General features: G+C 48.8%; 1 long non-coding RNA gene across 4 annotated transcripts in view; it reads left to right on the forward strand.

Annotated features, from left to right (window-relative positions):
- Positions 1–15,249, forward strand: part of LOC106008123 (uncharacterized) — a 54,988-nt gene extending 39,739 nt beyond the window's left edge. For 3 of the 4 annotated variants that reach the window (XR_015450884.1, XR_001182634.3, XR_015450883.1), the window contains 2 exons: positions 1,183–6,807; positions 7,349–14,987. This is a non-coding gene — a long non-coding RNA (uncharacterized LOC106008123). Of the gene's footprint in view, positions 1–1,182; positions 6,808–7,348; positions 14,988–15,025 lie in introns of those variants that run through there. The other variant, XR_015450885.1, reaches the window with a different exon arrangement.
- The last annotated feature ends 381 nt before the right edge of the window (positions 15,250–15,630 follow it).

The raw sequence follows: 15,630 nt of genomic DNA on the forward strand, positions 1-15,630 counted from the left end.
GGGGGGAATGGAGCTGGGCATAAATAACCAGTCTTGAGAGAAGTGAATGAAGGGTGCTGCTGTGGGCGAGATCTGTCCTCCTGAGGCCCACAGGTGGACTCTAGCCACAGGGAGGCTCCTCTCACCGCCAAAGTCGGCCTGAGGCTTCCTCTGGGACTTCACCCTCCGGAGCCCAGGGATGGGATTTCTGTTGTTGAAGCTGCCAGCCTGCGGTGTTTGCGGTGGTGACACAGGGGTGTGAACTTGTACCCAGCCTCTGGTCACCTGGCCACACCTTCCTGTGCCCGTCTGCTGTCCTGTCTTCCGAGTTTTACCACAGCAGCTGTCACCCCACCATGGTCCAAACAGCCTGAAGGCTGTAGAGGTGGTGCACATCTTCCTTGAAACCGCCATGTTTTTTATTGCTTTTCAGAGAACTGTAATATTTTACAGTTCGCCTCTTTAGGGAGGAGCTTCAGGTTTTTCCATTATGCTTGTTTCCTTTTGTTTTGAATCTGTACAAATCCCATAAGCAGCGGGCACCATCACCAATGCTTTCCCTGGTTCCCTCCTCTCCGCTGACCGTGAGTACGGTCTGCACAGTCCTGTGCTTGGTCGCTGGTCTCTAGGACACATCTCACAGGCCACGCAGTGGAGCAGGCGCTGTTGGTGTCAGGTGTTTGTCACACCTGCAGAATTCGTGACCTTGGCGTGCAGAGGGAGGGGTGGGGCAAGGGCCAGGCCGGGCAGCCCTGCCCCGGGGGCCTCTCCTGTGAAAGAACACGCAGATGCAGTCCTTTCTTTCAGGGTTGAGGCGGTTCAAGCCAGCTCAGGTGCTCCTCAGAGTCGGTCTAAGCTGCAGGCTGGAACTGGCTCCTCAGTGCCAGAGGAAGAAAAATGAAAGGGCTGTCTTGACCAAGCACCACGCGGGGCAGGCCCAATGCCACCATGGTGTCCAGCCCTTAGCACCGGAAGAGGCCTTGTCTGAAGCGGGGTGAGCCTGCCCCTGTGCCAGACGGATTGGATTCTGCTCTGTGTTCTCTCTAGAGACAGGGCCAGAGGGTGCCTTGTGCCCGATGCTTCCGTCAGGTGGGGCTGACAAAGGTCGCGGCCTGGGGGCCGTGTGGACTGCATGCGCTCGTGATGAGAGGCGAGGAGTGTTTAGTGAGCCCAGGTTCTCACAGTGCTCACCTCTCCCCTTAGTGCGGCCCTGTCCCGCAGAGAGGAATCAGCCGCAGGTCCAGACTCCAGCCCGAGGGAGGTGCCGGGAGTCCAGCAGCCGAGGAGCGTGGCCCAGTGGAAACTTTCACATGTTCCCAACAGAGAGAAATACAGAAGCTCGAGGTGATAGATGTGCCAATTAGCCGGATCTCTACGTGCTGTATACCTGTATGGAAAGACCACAACTCCCCATAAATATGTACAAGTACTTTGTATTAATTAAAAATAAAATTAGAAATCCTGAGAGGTTGTATGTAATATTATATTTCATCATTCTGACAGATTTAAAGCATGCAGCATACTGGCGTTAACGATCTTCACATTTTTATATAACCTCCACCAATTTCCTTCCATAGAATAATTTTCACCTTGCAAAATGAAAACTACCATTTGCATGTCAATGTTTTTATTAAAGTCAATGTGTTTCACTTTCAACTGGTTGATTTTTCTCCTCGTTAGAGGTCATCCTTTTCTTCTCTGTACTCAGATTTTAGGTTAGAAGCCGAGCATTGTGAATTTCTCCTTGTTGGTGCTGGATATTCTTGTAGGATGGCCTCTCCGGGTGTTTTTTCTCGGTTTTGGGTGGATTGGGGTCTGCAGGTCTCAGATGTGTGCAACCTCCTTTTCCGCGGGATGCTGTGCCCGGGGTCCCAGGCGCGTCTCCCCGGGACAGGGACGCCTCCAGAGTCCCCAAGCTCCTCCCCCCCGTGCTGCTGCAGAGGGCAGCTGGCACAGCTGGTGGCTCTGGGCCTGGACTCCCGCGGCTCAGGGACCACGTCTCTCTGGTGCCCGATGTCTGGTATCCCGAGAGCCATCACCTCACCTGGAGCTTGTCCTTGGGTCTCCTCTTCATTGTCTTAGGGCGGTCCGCATCCTGTGGGCCTTGACGAGGGCAGGGAGCCGTCTGCATCACTGCAGGCGGGCCTCTCACAGGCAGGCACCGTGTTTCTGACCTCTCTCAGGAACCCGACAGCACCAGCTTTCCGCAAGTGTCTCAGCGCCATATTTAGGACACACGAGTTTGCGACGTGAGTGTGTCTCACTGCTGGATGCCAGTGCTCAGGTCCGCACGGGGGCTTTTCAAGTTCCTGGGCTTTCAAACGCCACTGAAGATTTTCTTTGAGAAGTAAATACTATTTGCAGATATTGAAATTTCTATTTAAAATCTTTCTGGAAATATAACCTTGGCATTTTAATCAGTTCTGATTGATTTGTTAAAATAATTACATGGAAGTTTTTTTTGTTTTTGTTTTTTGTTTTGCCTGGTTGGATGCACTGCATGCACTTTGAAGAAGCACAAGGCTGGTATTAATTCTTCAGTTCATAAAAGCTCTAGTTAGTGGCCACCCTCTCTTTTTCTACAGCCATATCCTCCTGCTCTACCTCGTAGGGCAAGTCTTAGAGGTGGAGACAGGGGACAGGCACCCTTTCCTTCCAGCCCGGCTCCCACGTCGCCCTCCACCTGTGTTACACCACTGAGCATCCTTCACTGGCCAAAGCCATGGGTGTAGGGGACAACACTTGTCGCCACTAGGGATCTGTCCCCCGAGGGGGCTGCAAGCTGTGGTCTGAGGATGGGACTGAGGATGGGGAGACCCTTGCTGGGGAAGCTGCCTGCCACCGTGGATGCCAGCTTTGCACTCTTAGACCCAGAACTGCTGCTTCCAGCCTTGGAGTACTGAGCTGGAAGAGACTCGCTGCACCTGTTCCGGAGAGTTTCTGCTTCTCCGCTTACCACCCCTCAACCCGAACAGCTGTGCACATGCTCCTCCATGCATCAGGCCTCACGAACGAGTTTTTGAGTAACCAAGTGTTTCTGGAGTTTAAAAAAGTAAAGACAAAATGAACGTGGCTCCCCTCATTCAGACATTTTCCTTATAAAGGGAGCGATTCCCAGAGTGAAGGGATTGCGTCCAAATCACAGCGCAAACCTTGAAGCAAGCCCTGGCAGGGTTCACTGAGCTGCCCAGGTAAACAGGCTGTGATTCACCTGACTGGGTTGGGTGCCCCGGGCTGGGCGGTATGGTGCTATAGGGCCTTGCAGTCACTTTTTGCCCTTGAGCTTGGCCCCGGTTCCTCGGAGTCTCAGAACCTGAGCATACATAGGGCTCTCCAAGGTCTTTGATATAAAGAGCTGCATGTGTTTCATATCAAATAAGATCAAGATTCCCCTTTGTTGGATACCCACTAGGGTGCTTCTTTGGAGGGAGATACATAGATCCAAATATCCATGCATAATAATATATGATATATACATATATATTGGAATGCTGGAGTTGAACACAGGGGTGGTCACATGCCACACGTACACCAAGCATGCACTCTACCACTGCCCTACTCTCCAGATCGGAGGGTGTTTCTCACTGGAAACAAAGGCAACTGGAAGCATAAGGGGCGATTTGCTCACCCAGGTAATTTTGGCTACGAAATAAGTGTTGCTAGCCTCGGAGGAAGACAAACCCACACTGTGTAGGCAACTGTCAGTTCCATCAGAAATCTTCCCTTGGCCTGGGAGCAGCTCATTGGCAGAGCACTTGCCTAGAAATCTTCCCAAACCACTTCATGCACAACCCACATTTCTCCATGGATTGGGCACCGATTTTCCTGGAAGTGACATCAGGAGCCTAGAGCTGCTGATGTCCCCAATACCTGGCAGGCACGAGCAGAGCTCAGGGAGTGAGGAGGTTGGGTGGGAAGCCCCAGCCAAAGGGCAGGATGGCCTTTGTCTTTGGCAAGTTTGGGCCATCTGCCACCCTTGGACTCCTCCCCTTAAAAGGAGAGGGGAAGTTTTCCTTTTGATATGTTAGGGACTAGCATCCTGTCAGGGTCCCTCAGTGCAGCCTCTTGAAGTGGCCCCTGCATCTCAGTTGCCAGCAGCGAGGCTCGAGTGCTGGTCCTTTGAACACCTTCCTGGACGATTGCCACACAGTGAGGTCACTGCTTTGTACTTTCACATGCCTAACATATTCCCCAGATCTGAAAACACACACTTTTTCAGTTTTAACATTTTGAGGTAAGATGAATCTAAGAATTGATATAAATAATTGATAGGGTCAATTCCCCTCCCTACTATGCCCCAATACATAACAAATTGTGAATCCTATAGTCAGCAGTATTTTTAAATTAAGGAAAATTTTTATTTCATTTCCAACTTTGTAGTAATCTCATGAAGTAGGCTACGTATGAATGATCCCCACTTCACGGAAGTAGGTTCCAGTAGGTTAGGCACATTATCCTTTGATTTATTTATTCAACTAAGTCAATAACAACCATCTTCTGTTGTGGGAGGGCTGGGCTTGATTTCTGGTGAAGGAAAGAAAAATAAAGACCTAATCCATATCCTCAGGAGTCTGCAGAGTGAGGGCATCAGAGGAAGGAGAGGTCAGACACATTCATGGCTGGGCCCCACACTGGCTCTTCTGGTCCCTGCTGGGAGCTGTGGGAGAGGAGAGGCCAGGTCCTCTGGGACTGAGACAGGCTCGAAGAGGAAGCAGCACCTATAGAGAACCCTGAAGGCTGCGCAGGAGATCCAAACAGGGATGCTGAACCCTGGCATCTTACCAAGGAGCGTATTGCAGAGATGAGTCATGGGCTTTGGTGGCAGAAAAACATGTTTATTGTCCTGTGCTCCCAATGCACCCAGGGCAACTTGCCAACCCTCTTGCCACCTTTTGCTTCCTGGGGAGAATAGAGGCTGATGTTGGGATGAGGTAAAGCAGTGTCAGCCAAGAGCCACTTGGGTTCACTGTCTTTGCCCCTTTGGAAGTAGGGTAGAACTCAGAACTGAAATTATCATGAGGGAAGGAAGAGATGAGTGGCCTGGCCCTGCTCGGTGGAGGTGGAGGTGGAGCAGAGGCTAGAGCGGAGCTGCCCTGTGATCAATCCTTGGGTTGCAACACACTGTAGGTTCTTTGGGATGAGCAGAAAGGATCCACCCTGCCCTCTTTCCCTTAGTCTGCTTTTGCTCTGTATCTCAAGCTCACAGAGGCATCCCAGGGTTGAAGGGTTGCAGAGGGAAGGGCTCTGACTCTGGGATTCAAGACCATGCCATCCCTGGGGTGACACTCGTTCCGCTCTGCTGTGAACAGGCAGGACAGCACAGCTCTCATTCTGTGCATGCATGGAGTGTGGGCACTGGATAATTTTGAGTCTTACATTCCCTGCCGGAGGAGGAGCACAGGTAGCATTTGTGCAACACAAGGGCACCGCCTTCAGTTGGGCTGGAGTGAAGTCTCTCCAGAGCTGCAGTTCTGAAGCTGCTATTGAAAAGATGGGCAGAAGATGTTGAGGCAAAAGAGGGGTGAAGGGAGTTTAGAGAGAGAGAGGGAGAAAATGGAGGGAGAGGAAGAGATGATGCCTGTTCCTACAAGGGGAGCAGAAGCCCTAGTGCATTCCTTCCTAGGAAAGACAGAGGTGCATCAAGGCAACGAGGTGACTGAGGAGAGAGGAAAGCAGGTGGGGAGGGTCCCCTAAGGATTTGGGACTTTCCTCCAGGGATGTGGGGAAATCATCACAAGTTTATAATGATGCTGTTTTCTAATATGGTGGTAAATTACACATAACCTAAAATTAACCATTTTAGCTATTTTAAGTATCAATTTCAGTGGCATTCAGCACACACACACTGTTATCTAAGAATCTCTGCCATCCACCTGAGGACACTTTCATCTTTCTGGACAGACACTGTGCCCCTTAAACACGAACTCCTCACTTCTCCTTCTCTGGCTCCTGAGCACTTCTATTCTATTTTCTGTCTCTTATGGGTTTGGGCATGCTAGAGTGCTCCGATAAATGAAATCCTACAATATTTGCCTGTTATATCTGTCTTTCATGAAGGCTAAGTTACAAGGCTGTTACCATGTGATACGTGACTAACTGCCTTTGTCACACTTCTGTAACCTTGCTCCCACCCAGTTTCATGTAACTAGAAAGACCGCCCCCCGCCCCCCCCGCCACTTTGACCAAATTATAAAACTGGAACCTTACCTTTGTTCATCACTCTTCCTTTGGACAAGAGTCTGTTGAGCCAGTGTTCACCTAAAACCTGAAATAAATCCTCCTGACTTCCATTGATCTCTCCTGTCTCTTGGAATTCTGCAACACATTCAGTATAAGGCAGACCCAGTCACTGGCCCAGCTAACTCCATTTTCTCCCTTGTTGAGTCCTTTCACCTCTTTACTGCATTTTTCTTTGAGTCACTCTTGCCATTGTCTTCAATTCTAGGAATAGATTTGATTGACAGGGACCAGAACTACCCCTAAGCAACTGTGAGCCTCTGGAATAGATTACCCATGATGAAACTACCCCCTAGGTAGGAGCAGTTTCCCCACCATAGAGATGGAGGCTGCTTACCTTGCAGGGGCCATCATCTCATGATGAGAGACAGATTGCCTCCAGGCTTCGCAGAGCCAGTCCTGAGAAAATCATCAGCCAGACTACAGCTTGACCACAACCTCCTATCCTGCATCTGTGCATAACCCCCACCCATACAAACCCCTACCCTTGGCTTTTTTCCTGTAGAACTTCAAAGCACCTGTCAATCCCTCAAAGACAGACCTTGAGTTCCTGAACCTCTGTATCCATCCTTCCTGGTGTGGCCAAGCTGGGTAAGGTTCCTCTTGTCCTTTTGATAGGGATGCTGGGATGGGTGGCCAGGGTGAGTCTGTTGGGTTGGTTTTTGTTCTGAAACTCCATGACTCACAGGGCTTCAAGGTGGACCCAAGCAGGGCAGTGTGGTGCTGTGATAGCCAAGGGTAGAGAAACATTTTTGGAAAAAAGTGGTGCAGTGAGAGCTAGAAGAGAGCTCACTGATTTTAACAGCACAGAAGTTAAGGTGGAGAAGGCGATGAACGTGGAGGGTAGGGCACACACGAGATGAGGGTGGGCTAAGAAGCTGCAGAAACTGAGACTGGTGCTGACCACCTGTGTGTTCTTGACCCAGTTGATCCATCCCTCTGAGCCTTTCCCCCTCTGTTTCCAAAATGACACACTCTGGACACTCAAATGACATCCAACACCACACATCAGGTGTGCCCTCAGGAGTGGAGGGTCCAAGGGACACGCCTGCCGGAGTTGAGGCTAGGTCCTGTCAGCATGTTCTGACGTTCTTGACCCTGTGGCTGACTTCCTGCTTTCCCTGTTCCATAGCGAGCCAACAACAAAGGAGCCTGAGGAGTTCCCCATTGGTATCTTCAATGTCTGTTCTCAGAATATTTGAGGTATGGAGGACTGGATGACCCAAAGGGACCAGCATCTTCTGCTGTGGAGAAACATTCAGGTCGCCTTCAGTCACCTTCTGGGGTTTGGTTTCTGAGTGGCAGAGGAGAGAAGGTCTGGGCTGTGGGCTCAGCTCTGGCCCTGTGGCCCTGGAAAGCCACAGCTTCCCACTTCTGGAGTCCTAATCTGACACATGGACATGTCTTCAGCTAGATAACTCAGAAATGCATTTCCTCATCGCAGGTGTGTTTACAAAGAAGTCCCTATTGGAGAAGGTTGTTGTCATCTTTTGGACAGAAAGACACATCTCTCCCAGCCAGATACTTGCATACCTATCATCACAGTTAGGTCCCAAAACTACTTTAAGAGCTTTGTATTGTTACTTCCATTTATAGCCAAGGATAGTAAGTCTCAGAGGCTATTGACTCACTCAAGTGAGAAAGAGACCATTTGTACCAGGTAGAAGTAAATTGTGTTTGGAAGGAATTTGTGGGAGCATTGGCCAGACATACATATGAGATGGACTTGCAGAGGTGAGGGACTTCTGGAGTCACAAGCTGAAAACCTTCCGGAAGGCATGGTTAGAGCTGGAAAGAGCCTACAGGGCCACAGGTCCAAGTAGGATCAAAATGCATTGCCTTAAAGGAATGAGTGCTCGGGCTTTCATTCTCCCCACACTCTGATTAATCATTTAGATTGGCCACAAGGTCAGTCATTTGACAGACCACCCTGACCTTCCCCTGTCCCTCCCCTGTCCTTGTGTGAGTTCCTGCGCAGATGCCCTTCATTTTTCTTTTATCCTCACTTCCTGGTTCTATCGATGAAAAGCCACAGAGGCCTCAGTTCGGGCTGTCCTTAGACTCTCTCACACTGAGGGGTCTTGGTTAGCGGCAGCCCTCTGGGCCCTCTGGAGTACGGATAGACATTGACTCTGAGTAATGTTTCATCCTGTGCCGTACCTCAGTCGTGAGCTGAGACAGGAACTATGATGGAAACCAGAAATGATCACCCGCTCTTCCTGGAAAAGGAATTGGTTAGGACGCCAGTGCTTGGAAAAACAGTGATCTGAGAGTAAATTTCACCCCTCAGCTGTGTCCTAGCTATGCCCATTCTCTGGGACTCTTCTGGCTTTCCCACTCCTCCCTGTACTCCTGCCTGCGTCTATGCCCTGGTCTCATTCCTCCACCCCAATCCTGCTTCTCTTGTGTATTGTCTGGAGCAGGCCATTTCCCTGGCCTGGGCACTCTTCCTCATCACACAGCTGGAAGTGGCAACTGTCCATCTGCCCAGGCCAGTGAACCTTTCCTGACCTTTGTCAGCTTAGTGATGTGGCACTGCCCAATATTTGTTGCATTTTGTAGTTCCTTCCTGGTTCTTCTGTATCTGCTTTGAATTATAAGTACTTGTCTCTTTTTTTTTTGATACCGGGGATCGAACTCGGATCCTTGTGCTTGCGCAGCAGGTGGCTAAACCACTGAGCTAAATCCCCGGCCCAAGTTCTTGTCTCTTTATCATCTTGGTATTGCAGCAAGAAGGTAAGTTGTCTTTGGATTTCATACAAAGTAAACCCTTGACAACAGTCAGCACATAACAAAGCCTCAGCAGCTACAAATGCATCCTTGATTTACTGTTCTTGGGCTCATTTGTGTGTTCACTGAATGAGCAGCTGATCATGGGTTGGTGGTAGGTCTCCCACTGGGTACAAAGTCACAACACTGAATAAGACATTCTGTTGACAAGTGTGGGCAAAGCACCCCATTAAGTAGTTGCTCATTTTGCCTGTGGTGTCCTCTGCCACCCATCTCCGCTGTGGCTCCCAGCCTGGCAGGTGTGCAGGGCAGGTTAGAGATCACTGGGCTCATGCTCTCCTGTGTTCCTGTGAGGTGAGCATCTCCAAGTCTCCGTTTCTAGATGAGGAAACTGAGGCTCAGCAATGTGGCTGACTTGCCCAGTGTCTCACCCTAAGCTGGGTAGCCTAGCTAGAATATGAAAGGGACAGAAAGAAGCTGCTATTGTCACTTGTGGGTCGCTGGGTTGCTTTTGCTGTCTTCTGCCTGCCATACCCTGTTTCTCCTCTGCGATCCCCCTCTGCCTTGTCACCCTGCCCTAGAGCCAGCCAATTATGCACTGAAACCTCTACAAACTGTGAGCTATCTAAACTTTTCCTCCTTTAACTTTGAGTGTCAGGTATTTTGTTTCAGCAACGAGAAAAGTGACGAAGACACCCTCCCTCCCTCTTGCCTCCTTCCACCTGTTTGTCCCCATTCCTTTTGCAAAAGTTCTATCCCCTGTTCCTTAGTGTCTACCTTTTATCTTGTACTTTAATTTATTTGTACTTTGGGTTTCTCTTATATGAGCTATTTAAGCTTGTGTGTCTGATTTATTTCACTTAACATATTGATCTTGAGGTACATCCATCCATTTTCCTACATATGACTCAGGTTTGTCCTTCTTTATCGCCAGGTCTGATTTCTGGGCTCATGGTGCTTTCAAGAGTCTAAGGGAGGACAAAAGAAGATTTAAGCAGGCAGGGGGAGAGGCTCCTGGGAGCAGGGGAGGTGAGAAGGAAGAATCTACTGGGGGCTTCAGCAGCCTTCTGTGAGGGTTCTGCCTCTGGGGCTCAGCCGGGTGCCTGGGCATGGTGGAGCATGGGCCCCATGCTCCTTGGAGCTGAGCACCCAACCAGGTGGGGAGCAGGTCTCCCCCCAGATTTCCACAAGCTTTGATCTCACCTCCACCCACGGATTTCAAAATCACCATTTCCATTAAAAGTGCTCAGAATCAAAGCAGGCTTTATGCTTTAGTGTACTGATAGCAAAGTGTTTCAGAATGGCGAATGGCAGCTGTCTAGCGGGGAGGAAGGGATGTCCCATTGCCCCCACAGCTGCCCCCTGGTAAGCTGAGGCAGGCCAGGGTGGGGGCTCGGCAGGGCATTGTGCAGCTGCAATGCTCTCATTGGCTCAGGACGAGGCTTCCGGCACAGCGCCCGAGCTCTGGTATCTTCCCACGCTGCACGCGCAGCCTCACATCCGGGCTGCATCCAACAGGGGCAGCCAGAGTCGTCACAGGGCTTTTCCTGGGCCTCCGCGTCTCACTCATTGATGACAGGCTTGCACTGACAGACCCCTGAGCTCTGCTTTCTTAAGCGGAGCCTTCACCCAGAAAGGATCCTCGCCTCACTGGAGGTCGTGTACCTTGGTGCCCTTTCCAGTCCTGGTCTGGGTCATGGGGTGGCAGCTCATGCAGCGGCGGACCGCAGGATCAGGAGGTCAGAACCCAGTTACCTCCCCAGGGACCCTGGTGGCCTTGGACAGGTTACTTAGGGCTCGTGATTGAGTTTCCCCCGTCGTGAAGTGCTGCAGTGAGCGTGTCTGGGGACTGAATGTCTTTACGGAATTACACAGCAAAGGCCGCTGGGCCTCATTATCGCTGCTCTTTCTGTGGCGTCTGAAGGCCCTTCATGCTCCTTGAAGGCTGGGGCTTCATCCGAGTCAAGTTTGAATTCCCACAGCGAGGCTTGCCCGGGGCTCTCATGACGTCTCTGAGCTGAGTCCATGCCCGCCGTTCCATTCTGGGACCCGAGTGTCCCTGCTTCAGTGCTAAGGTCAGAACTCAGAGGGTCTGAGTGCCTGAGCAGTGTGTGAGGGTCTCAGAAGTTGTCTGGCTTTGCCTTTGCCTTCGGGAAACTAGTATTTATTCTCACTGAACAAACAAATGTGTTTTCTCTGTTAAATGTAATGTGATGTGTAGAGTTTTCATTTGTGTGCGATCACGGAATTTACTAACATTAATATGTAGCTGAACAAAGCCGAGCCAGGCTTATGAATATCATTTCTACATTAGAAATCTTAAAATAGTATGTGATGTGATAAAATAGGCAAAGCTAATAAACGGGCTGGGGGAATTCCAGGAAGCACTTTATTCTCTCCCTGCTCCTGCACAACTGCCCCTTCTCAGAGGTGGACACTGGTGACATTGGCTGCTTTTCTTTCTTAGACACTCGGTTTTTTTCTCTGCATTTATACATGAGAACGTGCACAGGGATATAGGCTATTTTCTTGTTTTCCCCAAATGAATGTGCTCAGGTGACAACTGGATTAATGAACCAGCTTTGTCACTTCGAATTTATTGTGGAGAGCCTTTCTCGTCCCCTTGCCCCTGGCTCCCTTTCTGACACCTCTGTCAGAGACCTCATGAGCTCTCCTGGGACCTCTGTGGCTCCCAGCCTGGCAACCACCCAGGAGAGTTTAGGGAGGGGCTGCTGTTTCTAGAAGGATTCTAGAAGCCGCTGGTTCTAGGATACAAGGAGTGGCTCGAGAGGTTGGAGGGTAGAAATCCTTAAGCAGCACAGGATGGAATGCAAAGGGCTTTCTAAGCCAAGGGATCCTGGCTGTGTGGCTGAGAGAACATCTCCTATTACAGGTCCCATTTTCCAAGGCACTAAGAGAGCAGAGGCCACTGTGACATGCACACAAGGAGCCTTTTTCAGTCCTCCCCTTGGAAGAGGCTTTGGCACTGCTTTCAGATTGATGTAGACAGACGTGGCTGTGACTTCCCCCGGCAGCCTTGCTTTTGTTTAGCTCTGAGAGTTTGTGCTTCCATAGAAAAACTGAGTGGACCATTGGACCTCTGTGTTCCCAGGAGTCCTCCTCCTGCCCCTCACTGCCTCACCGCAAAGCCCATGCCTCTCTGGACAGACTCCTGCTCTGCACAAGCCACAGCTGAGGAGAGTTTGGCAAACAGGCACAGGCCCAAGGAGAATTCTTGGATGAACGAAGAGATGCAAAGCAAGAGCTTAAAATCAAGGCATGTTCTGTACCCTCAGTAGTACTAACGTCTTGGACTGATCAATTCTTTGCCATCAGGGTTCTTGTCGCATTGTTGGGTGAGTGTTTGTTTAGCAGCTCTCTCTGCTGGAGCACCCTGGGCTGTGACAACCAGAAAAGCCTTTGCCCAATGTCTTAGGGGTGAGGGAATGGATGGCTTTGTGCTGGGAACTTTGAGGAGTGAAGTTACTTAGGGTGGTGTTCCAGGGAAGGGAGGCTGAGGAGGAGAACAGCTCCATCCTCACGTGTTTGAAGGCTTTGCCGAGTGAAGAATGAAGTCCTGTGCAGCCAGGAAAGTAGAAGGCTGGGCTTCGGGAGGCACCGGTTTGAGGAATTGCTCACTGCTGACCAGGTGTGTGGTCTTGGGCAAATCATCTGCACTTCCTGTCTCAGTTTCAACACTGCTGCTGGGGAGGAGAATTACAAAGTCCTACTCACAGAACTGCGGAAGATAAATGCAGTGTGTTTGGTCACCACTATCATAAGGTACATGGAACTTGTTCTTTACCATTATGGATACCCACAGTTGAATCAAAAAATCGATTTTGGCTAGACAGGAGTGTAATAAGTACAGTGGTTCAGCACTCAGGCAGGAGGCTGCGAGTTTGTGGAGGAAATGAAACCAAAGCTGAAAAGCTATCTGAGGTCTCCTTACTTATGATGTGATGCGGTTTCTCTTTCTTGTTCACCTCAGCCCTGATCTTCCTATTCCTATACCTATTCCTACCTGAAGAAAGTCTTCTATCATCTTCTAAGCAGCCTGTGAGCTTACCAGCTGTGAGGGAGGAAGGTTTGAGAAGTTAGTCTTTCCAAAACAACAGTGAGCTGCGCTTCTACACCATCTGGCTGAGATTTGGGTTCTGGATTAGGAAGCTTTCTTGGTAACCTGGGCTCCATGAGGCTTTCAGACAAAAGACTTGCTGGCCTGGTCATCCACGCAGGAAGAGCCTGGACTGAGGTTTTTCTTGGTGCACCGTGAACTCTGCTGGTGTCGATACGAGAAGAGTGAGTCCTGGTTGTGGTCGGTTGTCAGAAGACTGCTGAGGACTTAGTGGAAATAAGGTCCTGGATTTTCCAGAAATCCCCCAATCTTGCATTTGGCCAAGGCAGCAGGGAAAAGAAGGAGCTGAGTGAGGCAGGGATGCTGGGGAGACAAGATCACAGGCCATGGTGTCAAGGTGAGACCTCAGTGCCCTGTGTGTAGTAGAAGCCAAGGGATGCGGCGTTCTGATGTCAGGGACCCAGGCAACTCTCCTGGTAGGAGGAGAGCTGCCCAGAGCTTCTGCTTTCCCGAGCATTCTCAGATTTATCTCTGGACACCCCATAGGGAGGACTTGTGGGTGAGTGGCCTCACACCCCACCATCTGCACTGTGTCTTCCCCAGGGGCCTGCTCAGGACCTCGGAGGGACAGCAGGCCATGCACAGGGCTCAGGACATGGCTCAGAGTGGAGCCTCACCTGAGCAAAATGGCTTCCTCCCTGGGAGCCACAACTTCCAAGTCCCCAGCGTCTTCCGCTGAGCTGTCACCGCAAGCTTACGTCCTCTCAGTTTATCTTAGGATCTGACCCTAACAAGCAGAGAAAAGCAAATATTCACTGATTGTACCTATCCTGCCATACACTCTTATTTTTTAAATTACAGTGAAAAATGCATGAGACAAAATTTACTCTCTTAACTATTTCTAAATGCAGAGTTCACTGGGATTAAGTATTCACATTATTTTGCAACTGCTAAAAACATCCATTTCTAGATATTTTTTCATCTTCTCTAATTGAAACTTTGTACCCACTAAACACTATCAACTCTTCTCCCCTCGGACTCTGGCACCCGCCATGTTACTTTCTGTCTCTATGAATTTGGCTACTTTGGGACCTCATATACATGGAATCATATGGTATTTGTTCTGCTTATTTCATTTAGAGTATGACCTCGAAGTTCATCTTTGCTATAGTGTATGTCAGGAATTCTTTTTTGTGTAATACTCAATTCTCTCTCTCTCTGTCTATATATATGTATTATATATATATGTATATGTGTATATGATATCTGTTTATCTATACATCTATTGATGGACAGTTGGGTAGTTTCTATCCTTTGGCCGCTATGAGTGAGGTCACTATGAACTTGAACGTACACACATCTGTTTGTGTTTCTGCTAACAACTCTTTTGGCTATATATTCAGAATAGGAATTGCTGAATCGTATGATAATTCTATGCTTAATTCTGTGCTTAACATTCTTAATGTTCTCCACGGTGGCCGAACCATATTTTCTCACCAAGAGTGCATAGAAGTTCCAATTTCTCCATATCCTCATTAACTAAGACATTGTATTTCATACTTAAAACAACCGAAGTAGGTTATAAGGCCCATTTAGGGTGAGGTGGTTCCATCCAGGGCCATTCAGGAGAGGGGAACAAAGAGGATTTGGATTTAGGCTTCTGACTTCATTGCCAATAGAGCAATAGATTCTAAGTTAATCGTAAGTATAAATGTGACTTGTGGCCACTTAAACTGGGTATCTCATCTAATAGTACATTGGACCCTTGGCTTGGGTGGTCATCAGGTCATTGGGTAGGAAGCAGCCCTGAAGATAAAGACCTATATCACAGTTTTGGTCCAAGCAGGTACTATAACTGTTAGGAGCAATTCATGGAGAGGACAGGATCTCCCAAGGGGTGGAAATGCTCTTTATGCCAACGAGGAAGCTTTCCTAAGAGTGAGTGCTGGCTACTTCGGTTCATTGTTGTTTCACTTGGCTTGTTGCTTGCTCTTACTGCAGAAACATGCCGAGTATAGGAGCCTGTGCCATACCTGGCAGCCGGGAATGAGAAGGCAGGACCAGCTGACCAGACAAGCCTCTCTCCTTGATGTTCTGTCTGCTGCTCTTGGACTGGCTGCTGCTCAGCATTCTCATCTTGAAGACAAGAAATAAAAACAGTTCCTGGATCCTGGGGAGGGGGTGATGGACAGAGTTAATGAATTAAAGTACTTGAAAATGCTGTTTGTAATATGTTACTCTAATTTCTTTTCTTAAATTGATAAGTAAAAATGGCATATATTTATGATGACACCATAATGTTTTTTGAGACAGACATACATTGTAGAATGGCTAAATCAAGCATTAACATGTATATTGCGTCAGAGACTCTTTTTTGATTGAGAACATTTAAAATCTACTCTTTAAGTACTTTCTGAGTATACAATACATGATTATTATTTTTAAATGTATAAGTTTATTATCATTCACTAAACACACACATACAAAAATTAAAATTATTCAAAGAAAAGCAATGCAAGGGAAAAAACTATAATACTATTCAAATATAATAGAACTCAACCAAACAAAACTGAAAAGTACTTAAACATTTTTTCGTATAATTTAAA

Source organism: Heterocephalus glaber, unplaced genomic scaffold (genome assembly GCF_053883595.1).
Source record: "Heterocephalus glaber isolate CG9 unplaced genomic scaffold, H.glaber_assembly_v1.0 deba00001104, whole genome shotgun sequence".
Lineage (NCBI taxonomy): Eukaryota > Metazoa > Chordata > Mammalia > Rodentia > Bathyergidae > Heterocephalus > Heterocephalus glaber.